Here is a 12,087-nt window from a genome sequence, read left to right on the forward strand (position 1 = left end):
CTGATGAAGTAAATGGCATAAGGTAGCTTGTCATCTATCTATCCTAGAGCTTCTCCTACGGCTTTGTGAGAGGCAACGCCATGAATATGGAAAGGAAGGGCCCAATTTGGGCCTTGGAGAATAGGTGCAGTGGTCAACTTATACTTTAGGGTGTCCAAGGCCTCTTGACAGCCTTCTGACCATAAAAATTTAGATTCTTTGGCCAATAACCCAACTAAAGGAGAAGCTAACTTGCTGATGTCTTTTATAAATATCCTATGGTATCCAACTAACCCTTTAGATGATGGTTATCTTATTTTGATTCACCTGCAGTCCTTTATGGGATATTGAATGACCTAGGAGAGTCCCTGCAGTCATCAAGAACTCACATTTTTCGGGACTAAGGGACAAGTTCATTTCAATGCATTTGTTCAGCACCTTACCGAAGTTGGATAGAGCCTCCTGGAAATCATACCCTTCGGGTGTAAAACCATCCATATAAATTTCTACTTCATCATGGACTAGCTCGACAAAGATACTCAGGACTTCCCTCTGGAAAGTGGCAAGGGGCATCACATAGGCCTAAAGGAAGGACCCTATAGGCAAAGGTACCCCAAGGACAGGTGAAGGTGGTTTTATCTTGGTCCTATGGGTTGATTTGGACTTCATTGTACCCACTGAACCCATCTAAGAAAGAGAAAAACTTTTTCCCTACCAGGCCATATAAAACTTGGTCAATGAAAGGTAGAGGGAAATGGTCCTTCTTTTTTGCTTTGTTTAACTCTCTGTAATCGACACAAATCCTCCACTTCCCATTTTTCTTTCAAACCAACACCAAAGGAGAAATCCACTGACTATCTGAGAAAAGGTAAATGAAACCTGCATCTAGTAGCTTTTGCATTTCTTCTTTGACTATATGCTTGAGAGCTGGATCCATTCTCCTTTAGGGTTGTCAGACTAGTTTACAACCTTATTTGATATAAATGTGGTGAGTACACACCGAGGGGTGCACTCCCTTCATTTATTTGTAAGTCCAAGTGAAGGCATCCAGATGTTTCCGTAGAATTTTGCACAACTCTTCTTCTTGGTGTAGAGAAAGAGGGGTTGATTTTCAAAGTTCTCTTAGGGACGAATTATATTGTTTTGGTAGGAGTAGGGTTTCAATCAACTAAGCATAGATCAATCTCATCATTTCTCTTGGTTTCCTTTACTACTTCCCGTAAGGACAAGGTGCTGGTTGTTGGATTTTGGAGTATGTGTTCAATCAAATCATCTTCATCTGGTTGTCCTCCTCCCATGGCAGTTTATAGGTTATAGAGATGGGTTGAGTATACTTCATCTTCTTCCTCCTCTTCTAGCCATAAAGGTAAATCATGCTCTAAGGATCACTAAGTAGGAGGGTACAAGACCAACTTCTTAGATAAATGCCCATTTTTAATAGTCATGTTTCCAGCCCTACAACTGATGTAGGCATCGACAGTGGCTAACCAGGGTCTCCCAAGTATGAGAGGATAACCACTAAGCTTGGCCTTAGGCTGGAGAACTAGGAAGTCTGCGGGGTACTCCCAAGAGTTGATGGATACCATCACATCCTCAACAATTCCCTCAGGGGCTATTGTGGAATGGTCTGCAAGATGCAAGACTATTGTGGCCTTTCTTAATGAACCCTAGAGATTGAGCTTGAGCATGGTGTCCTTAGTCATTACATTAATGGAAACCCCATGATCAATCAAGGTCTATGGGACAATGGTGCCATTGATGTGGACATCTATTACAGGGCTTCCAAGGTCTAAATACTTTGGGAAAATTATCTGCCCCAGCATTAAGTCAGACAACAGTCCAATGAAATCAATGGTAGGGGTGTCTCTTTTTTGCCTCCCTAGATATTTGAAACACTTCTCTTTAATCAATTTTTTGTAAATAGGTGCATCCTTAATGGCTTGGAGAAGTGGAATTTTGACACATATATTTTTCAATTCACCTAGAAGTTCATTCTCTTCTAGGGTAGGCTAGACTAGCTGAGTTAATCTTTCAGGAAAGGGTGGTAGATTCACTCTAGGAATACTTTGCTCTCTTTCCTCATCACTCTCCCTAAGTGGAGATGGAGTTTGGTTATCTGGGAGTACTCTCCGAGACCTTAGGTTGATTTCTTGAATCTCCACAGCATAAGCAGGGTAAGATGTTTCTCCATTGTATACTTATTGTGCCTGTTTGTTGTTCAGGCTCAGATTTGGCTAGGCAGGAATCTAAGGTTCTTTAGGTGGAGTAGGGTGTAAAAGTTGTGGTTGAGGATGAGGTGAAGGAAATAAAGACAGAGCATTGTTGTATGGGGGCCTCCACCCCTGGTGTGGTGCATTACACTGAGGCTGTGGTGGAGTATATGGCTGAAATGACTGGTTGGTCGGTTGGGAATGGTACTGAGGTGCAAAATACCAAGGAGAAGGTGTAGACCAGGAAGGATGAGCAGGGGGGGCCCAAGAGACACTGGATGTGTTCTGGTTAGGGTTGTAGTATGCATAGGATCACCCTTTCATGCCCTATTGGTATGGTCAAGGCCCATGAGGTCTTCTTTCATTTATGTAGCAGAGCTTGTTAGGGTGCAACCCTAACCCCTTTATTTATGTAATAGGGTTGAGTCATAGTTATAGCTAGTTAAAGATTCAATAAAGCCTGTATTAATAATTGTAAGTGGTTGACCCGCATTTAAGAAAGGGACCATAGTTCATTGCAAATGGGCCATGCTATTAGATAGATGATATTGAGAGAACCATGGTAATGACCCATGGTATTGTATGTATGAATCCTCTATAAAGGATAGACACTTCCCATTGAGATATATCGAGTCTTAATTTGTAATTGAGCTATGTTCTGTTGGAGGTTTCCCCCTCGAAGAGGCAAGTGAACATTTCTTCCATCTATGAATAATACATTACTTGTTGTTTTTCTCATTTTGTTATGTGTTATGGGTTGTATTTCTTCACATATTTGGTATTATGGAAATTCTCATAGGTCAAGAGCATAACAAGCGGTATCAAAGCACTTTCCAGGGCCGATGGTACCACCATTTCTGGCAGAAATATTTTAGGCTAGAGACGTGTTCCGGCGTCTTTAAACCACGGGATCTGTCGTTGAGTGCATAAACCTATGGATTTAGGGAGGTATGCATGCAGGAAATACAAGAGGTGGTCATGCTTGTTGGACACCCTCGTAACCCCTGTGGGTACCCCTTCAAGTAGTAGCGCATTAGACAGAACTGTGCGTGGACTGCCTTCCACGTACCCTCTAGTTATATTGGAAGCCCCCTAGGCTCACCTGAAACCTCACCTTAGATAAACCGTTGGTTACCTTGCTACTACATTACACTGAGAACAACACTCAGTGAGATTACTCACGTGTACGATAGGGTAGTCGGGTAGTACGGCTAAGGGTACGGTTGATCCTCCTTAGTTAGTGCCCTGAAAGATTGGGCCGAGTACTATTGTTGGACCCTTATGTATATTGCGGTCTGTTGCATGTGACACTCTTTTGAGACCATAGCTCCCTCGACTCTCTGAAGATTGCCTATTATCTTATTTTCCAGATCAGATCTAGTAGTGGTGGTTCTGTCGCCACCGCAACAATCAGATCCACTAGTTGAGATTCTGCTGCCACAGGACCATTCAGATCTAGCAGTTGGTGTTTTGTCACTGCTGCAGTCCAACTCACATTCAACCATTGGGGTTTCACAGGCAGATCTGACCATTTTCGCAATGAGGCTTGCAGCTCCTATAGTCTGGGCCCAATTTTCACAGGAAATTGGGCAAGATCAAGTTTTCTGGAATTGGGCCACTGCAATATTGATCAGCGGGGAGTAAAACTCTGTTGAGAGTTAAAAAAAAAAAAAAAACAGTCTGAGACCTTCCCAAGATGCGTACAAGAGACTTAGCCCATAAGATTCAAGACGATGAGATGATTGTCGTGGTACCATTCACTTGTCAGATTCAATTTTTGGGCACTCCCAAATTTTTTCAAAGTGATGACAAGTGACCAAGATCTATGTATGGTAGAAGCCAGAGCTTAAGTCATGGCCAACGAGAAGATCGAGTGCCTTGAACAAAAGTTGGATTCTTTGCAAGGCCTAGCAAAACATATGCAACAATTCATGGCACAATTCAAAATGAGCATGGCGGGGTTGCATCAGGAGGCACGTGGCGTTAATGAAGACATTGAAGGAGAATCTAGCCATCATATTCACTTCCATGGAAATCACCAACATTCCCACCCTCGGCCACCCAAGCTGGACATGTATAAACTTGATGGCTCTAATCCGGTAGTATGGGTAGCATAAATGGAACAATATTTCATTCTGAATGATATCCGAGATGATCAAACTAAACTACGTGTGGGAGCCCTTTACTTGGACCAAGAGAGATGGCAATGGTGGTAGTGGCATCAAAAATGCTATCTGGAGAACATAACTTGGCAAGTGTTCTCAAAATCTCTTTGTGACCATTGTGACATAGAATCTATTTTTTTTGTTCGTCTTACTAAGCTCCGACAGACAGGCATAGTAAAAGACTACATTGCAGCCTTTGAGACATTGGTCATCCACACAAAAGGTCTAGAAGATGAATTCTACTTGGAATGTTTTATAAGTGGACTCAAAGAAGCCATCGAATCCCATGTCCAGATGCACCATCCACCTACATGGATGGACACTTGCACAAAGGCTTTCAAAGTGGAACGTGCTTTATTTGCCCAGTCGCCTTGTCCAAATTTCATAGCCAATGGATGCCCCACCCAAGCTTAGGGCCCTACCCAAAAACTTAAGGTTTAAAAGGTGTCTCCAATAGAAATGGTTGAAAGAGGAAAACAAGGATTGTGCTACTACTGTGATGACAAATACTCCCCAGGGCATAAATGCAAGGAACCCAAATTCTTTCAAATTGATGTTGTTGATCATAGGTCCTCTGAGGAAGCCCCACCCCTTCATGGACCAGAGGACGAAGTTGAGGAAACCAAGCAGGACAATGAGCTCCCAACTATGCCAGAGGAACCGGTTATCTCGCTACAAGATTTGGCGAGCATATCTGTGCCCCAAACTCTCAAAATCGGAGGCTTTATCAAGCATCGCCTTGCAGTAGTATTGATTGATAGTGGCAACACTCATAACTTTATCCATCAGTGAGTCGTTGAATTTGTTCATTGTTTTGTCAGGGTAGTCTCTAATTTCCAGGTCCAGATTACTGATGGCGGGACAATGAAATGTGAAGGCCGCTGTGAAAATATCAAACTTCAGATGGGATACTACAACCTAAATACCCATGTGTTTGTGATTAACATGGGTGGTTGTGACATTATCTTGGGTGCGGAATGGCTTCGCACACCAGGCACAGTCACAATGGATTTCCAGAAGTTATATATGAGTTTCAAGCAGAATGACCACATGGATACCCTTCGTGGACTCTAGGCAGGTGCTCTTTCTATCATCAGCTCACATTGAATGGAAAAGTTGTTGAAAAAGGGCCATCATGGAGTTATCACCTAGTTTAATGCCATCTAGGCCATAGAGCCCACTACTCTTCATATTCATCCTAAGATGCAATGGGTCTTAAACCGCCACCAACATGTATTTGAGAAACCTAAAGAGCTACCACCCTCTAGAGGGGAACATGATCATAGCATCACTTTGGTCCCAGCGGCACCATCGTCGAATGTGTGCCCATATCGATATCCCTTTGCCCAAAAGAATGAAATTGAAAAAATCATCAACAAACTCCTTGAAGCTGATGTTATTCGTCCTAGCATCAGTCCTTATTCATCACCAGTGGTCATGATGCTCAAGAAATATGGGGAATGACACATGTGTCTAGACTTTAGGGCCCTCAATAATCTCATGGTCAAAGACAAATTCTGTATCCCGGTTGTTGATGATCTAATTGATGAACTACATGGTGCTCAATTCTTTACTAAGCTAGATCTTTGCTGTGGCTATCACCAAATACGAATGAAAGAAGTAGACATTCCCAAGACTACTTTCCGAACTCGTGAAGGCCACTATGAATTCTTGGTCATGCCATTTGGTCTCTTTAATGCCCCATACACCTTTCAAAGCCTCATGAATCACCTGTTGAAACCATATCTCCAAAAAAAATTCCTCGTTTTCTTTGATGGTATTCTCATCTACATCCTAACCTGGGAAAAACATCTTCAACATGTAGACCTGGTCTTGCAAGTTCTCTAGAATCACAAATTATTTGTAAAATTGTCTAAATGCTCTTTTGGCATGGAAGAAGTCTAGTATTTGGGCCACATTGTGGGTCGTGAAGGTGTCTGGGTGGATCCCAAAAATATACAGACAATGCAAGATTGGCCCCAACCAAAAAACATTGAAGAGTTTAAGTGGATTCTTGGGTCTCATCAGCTACTATCACAAATTTGTTCACAATTATGGTTGCATTGCTAGACCCCTCACTCACCTTCTCAAGAAAAATTCATTCCTCTGGTCTGATGTAGCACAACAAGCATTTATTGTTCTCAAACAAGCCATGTGTACCACTCTTGTATTGGAACTACTCGACTTCACCAAATCTTTTGTGATTGAATGCGATGCTTTAGGTACTCATATTGGTGTTGTCTTAATGCAAGAAGGTCGACCCTTGGCTTTCACCAGCCAACAACTGAGTGGGAAACATCTGGGACAATCTACCTATGAGAAGGAGATGATGGCCATCTTACATGCAGTAGATACCTAGCGACCATACTTATTGGGGCAGCGTTTCCAAATCTGTACAGACCATCAAAGCCTCAAATATGTTTTGGATCAATGTCTATCCTTGCCCCAACAAAATAAATTTCAAGCGAAAATGTTGGGATATGATTACAAGATAATTTACAAGAAAGGGCATGAAAATGTAGTAGCAGATGCTTTATCATGCCCATTTCGGGATGAAAGTACCCTGCTATTAATCTCTCTTCCCATACCATATTGGATTGAAGCCCACAAGGAATGGTTTTCACACCCCTCTCTCTTCTACCTCATTAATAAATTGAGAGCAGATTCTAAGTCCTCTGTTGGCTACTCTTAGAAGGATGAGATTCTTTGCTACAAGGTTAGAGAAGTTATATCGTCGACATCCACCCTCAAAAAGAACATTTTGGTGGAGTTGCATTCATCTCCCACTGCAGACCCTGCGAGCTTTCAGAACACTTATGCTCACACTCATCGTTCTTTCTTTTTGTCAGACATGAAAACTCCCATTCTTACTTTTGTAGCTGAATGTGATGTGTGTTAACACCAAAAAAGAGAAACAGTCAAGTTACCAGGAACCTTACAACCATTGCTAGTCCCTCCCTCCATCTGGACAGATGTTTCCCGAATTCAGGCAACAAATCAATCATCATGGTGGTTGTGGATAAACTTTCTGAATATGCTCTTTTGCGCTCTACCCTACCCATTTACCCCCACTTTGGTGGCTCAAGTTTTCATGGACCAGATCTTCAAACTGTATGGCATGCCCACTTCCATTGTGTTTGATCGTGACCCAACTTTCACCAATAACTTTTGGCAAGAAATTTTCAAGCTACAACGCACCCAACTCCAACTAATTACTTCCTATCATCCCCAAAATGATGGTAAAACTGAAGCAATCAACAAATGTTTGGAGACATACCTAAGGTGCTTCATTTCAAAAAAGAAAAATTAATGGTTACAGTGGCTACCTTTAGCTGAATGGTGGTATAATAATAACTATCATGCAGCCACCAAGATGACTCCATATGAAGCAGTGTATGGCCAACTCCCACCTTCACTGATTTCTTATATCCCTGGATGCTCTAAGGTGCAAGCAGTGGATCAACTTCTAAAAAACTATGAAACCATGTTATCTCATCTCAAAGATAGTCTCCATCAAGCTCATAATTGAATGAAGAAACAGGCAAACCAACATCATCCAGAGCATACATTTCAAGAAGGGGATCTGGTGTTCCTGCGGTTGCAACCATATAAGCAAACATCACTCAAAGAAAAGGGTTACCAAAAATTAGCTCTGAAATTCTACAAACCTTATCAAATACTCCAGTGCATTGGAGCATTAGCCTACAAGCTGGCCTTACCACCAACTTCAAAAATCCATCCAGTCTTCCATGTATCATGCCTCAAGAAAGTGGTGGGGAACAATTGCCGAATTCAAACCAGTCTACCTGAATTTAAAGAAGAAGGTTCACTCTGGCTCCAACTTGAACAGGTCCTCAATACGCGAGAATGACATCTGCATGGCTACATGATCAAGGAAGTCCTGGTCAAGTGGAAAGACACCTCTCTAGAAGATGCAACCTCGGAACTAGTCATTATTCTTCAGTAGTTTCGTAGCTTCAACCTTGAGGAAAAGGCTAATTTTGATGGGGGGGGCATGTTAGGGTCCAACCCTAACCCCTTTATTTATCTAATAGGGTTGTCATAGTTATAGTTAGTTAAAGAGTCAATAAAGCCCGTACTAATAATTGTAAGTGGTTGACCCACATTTAAGAAAGGGACCACATTTAGTTGCAAACGAGCCATAGTATTAGATAGATGGTATTGAGAGAACAATGGTAATGACCCATGGGATTATATGTATGAATCCTATATAGAGGATAGAGACTCCCCATTGAGAAATATCGAGTCTTATTTTGTAATTGAGCTCTATTCTGCTGGAGGTTGCCCCCTCGAAGTGGTAAGTGAACATTGCTTTCAACTCTGAATAGTAAATTACTTGTTGTTTTTCTCATTTTGTTTTATGTTCTGGGTTGTATTTCTTTGCATATTTAGTATTTTGGAAATTCTCACCAGTCAAGAGCATAACAGATTTGTTCAAAAACCCCTTCAGTTCCCTAATACACAACTTTTAGTCTAGGTAGATAATGGCACTTGTCTGTGGAGTGGTTTTCTTCATAGATCGAGCAAATTTCTATCAGGTTTAATGGACATTCATTCTTAGGGTGCGTCCTTGTGCATCTAGAGCAGAAGATTTCTAATGCTCTCTCTACTTCCTCATGATTCCTTTTGATGTGCATAGTGTCCATCTGTAGGGCAAGGGTTTGCAGCATTTCACTCTTGAAACCTTCCAGCATATTTCCAATTTCACCTTTTATGGATGTGTTGGAAGAGGATGAACTGGCCATTAGTTTACTACCCTACCCTTTTTCCTAGCTACCCTAGAATGGTTCTTATATAGAATCTTGATATCTTCATAGGGTAGCTAGTAGATGTCCCCACCTGCTAGAAGGTTTAGGGTATCTAGAATATCTTCCCTTACCCCTCTGAGCAGAACTAGCTTTAGTGACTCAGTGTCAAGTGTGCACCTAGGCCTTTTGTAACTAAGCTGGAATCTTTCCTTATAATCCTCCAAGGATTCATCATGCCCTAAGGTCATTCTAAAAATTTCCTCTTTATTGTCTTTGGACCTGTAGTAGTCCTGACACTAATTGTTGAAGGCTTGCTACATCTAAGCCTAGGTTGTGATGCTATCCCTAGGTAAACCCATGAACCAGCGCAAAGCTTCATCCTTGAGAGTGGATGGGAATAATTTCAACTTCTCATCATTAATGGTGTAATCATAAGTTTTGCATATGACAACAAACTCAAACAAGAAAGTATCTAGATCTTCTGAGATCAGGCCATGGAAATGAGGAAGAGTAGAGGGGCTTATGTTTTTCATCTTGATATCCCCATTAGTTTCTCTGATGGGAAAATCACCCTCAATTCTTTCTCTATCTCCTCTATCATTTCTATTTTCAGCCATTAGGTCAGCTGGAATGGGTTCTCCTTCTTCTTCTCCCCGTATAGGCTCTTCAAAAATATCTGGTTTTTCACCTAAGGGGTCCTCCAATTCACAGCCACCGTAAAAGAGGGAAGGTTGGTTGTTTGAAGTGGTGGGGGTATTTGGTAGAATCTTTCCTAAGTTATCCCTATTCCTATGAGGCATGAAAGAAATGTTTTTGTTTTGTTTTGTGTTTTTTTCAAGATTTGAGACTAATTGTAGAATTGAAATAACAAACTGAATGGAAACTAATTGTTGAATGAAATCTCACTTGCAGAATCGAAAAGAAAGAAAACAAATTTACAATTACTTTTGCAGAAATGAAGCTAATATCAGAATGTCAGAGATAAGAAATGGAAGAAAGAAAGAAGAAATCACATCTTACTCAGACAACTCCCCGAAAACGACGCTAAAAAGTGATGAGCACCAGTATTGCAATAACAATGTTGTAACTCATGGGGCTACCAACCTTACTTTATCAACCTGGGGTTCCTACAAACTTGGAGGTGACAGTTATGTATACACAAGCAGATGCGATGGATCCACTCTTTGTCACTTCTGAGCTGGCGATAAACCACTATGGTCTCTCAAACCAGCCTTCTATTGATTTAGAAGAAGCTTGATTACCAATGAGGAAAGGGGAATTTTGCACTAATTGGGAGAATTGAAACAGTGTCTACTGTAGTAAGGAAAGACTGAAATCAAATGCTTTGAACACACCACTCATCTAACTAATTGATAAGAGATCTTGCTTAAAAAGGATTCTAGGCTAACATGTGTGTAATCCTAACTATCCTAGACATGTAATCTGAAATGACCAAACATTCTACTGTTGTGCATATGAATGAACACAATAACTCTTTTTTTTCTTTTTGTCTTTTTTTTTGTGAAAAAGTGAATGATGAATCTTCTTGGTGATGTGGTAGGTGTGTTAGAGATGGTGGTAAAAGGTTAGATGGCTTGGGAGGCAAGTAGGGGTCTTCTCCTATCCTTCAGGATGTTTTTTTTTTAGAAATCAGCCTCAAAACAGGACATTACTGGTCATCCTACAGGATGTCCTAATGCTTCCTACAGGATGTTCTAATGCTCCTACAGGGTCACTTGTATTCCTACAAGATCTGGGTGAGAGAAATAGGAGTGATTTGGAAGGTGGTATAGGGCATACGGAAGGTGAATGATGGACGAAATAGGGAAAGGGAGTGGCTAGGACTTCTTCAGAGCTCAAAACAGAGTTTGTAAGATGGCTTGATTTGCTCAACAAACCTGAAAAGTTGTTCTTATGGAATGATGAATTGGTTGAGGGACTTAGTGGCTTTTGGTGATCATGGGTGGATGAGGTTAGGTTGGGGTTGCTAGTCATGATATTTTCTTGCACTATTGAAACTCCTACACTACACCAATCACTACCATTTATCCATGAATCATGTCAAACAAGAAAGATTTTCAATCAAATTAAGAAAACAAAATTTCATTATCTAGTTGTCTAGTTCATGCAAGGAAATACTTGCAGAATAATTTGAAACACTATGAGATCTAAAACAATGTTGAAGATATCAGAAATGACAATTGAATCCTATCCTTGAAAACTGAAAAGATGTTGGCCGAAGTAGCAGAAAACCCTAAAATCCATAAGAAATCAGAATTCAGTCTTTTTAGGGATGCATAGGAGTTCTTTCCTCAAACGATGGTCCCTGAAGGGGGAGTGAGGCCAAATCCACTTGTTATCATCATTTTTTTGTATTCCTTTATCTTTCTAAGCTACTACTAAAGCAATGCACAAATGGAAGCAAACTAATGAAATTCACAACTACTTGCAATGAAACAATGCTAAAAACCAATTCAACCATTAATCTATGAAATCACTGAAGCATACAAGTATAATAAGAGGAATCTTTGCTGCTAGAGTTGGGCCCTAACCCCAGAGCTTCAGCCTTCTGAGTTAACTTAGTGCTGGATCAAGGAAATTCTCATTGTCATTATCATATTAGAAAAGTTACATAACAATGTTTCTCCACAAAACTTGAACTCAAAAATGCTTAGTGCTCTTACATAAAAAATCTAAATCCTAATGAGGCTCTAGGCCTCTTTATTTATACAAATTAAGTCTCCAACAACTTTCTTAAATCTAGGGAGGCTTGGCTCCCAAACTCAAGATGAACTAGCACTTAACTGTCACTAGCTCGGTTGCCCATGATCTCCATGACTCGACTGCATGCAACTCCAAGCTAGTGTGATTTGATTGATGAATATTTAATTGAGTGGATTAAATGAGGAGGATGTATCTCCTATAACCTCTACTCCTTGTCTCATTCACGTTTCTGCCCTTAAT

The sequence above is a fragment of the Pinus tabuliformis genome, chromosome 7, assembly GCF_031772625.1.
Source record: "Pinus tabuliformis cultivar Carrire ecotype Pingquan chromosome 7, CPIR1, whole genome shotgun sequence".
Lineage (NCBI taxonomy): Eukaryota > Viridiplantae > Streptophyta > Pinopsida > Pinales > Pinaceae > Pinus > Pinus tabuliformis.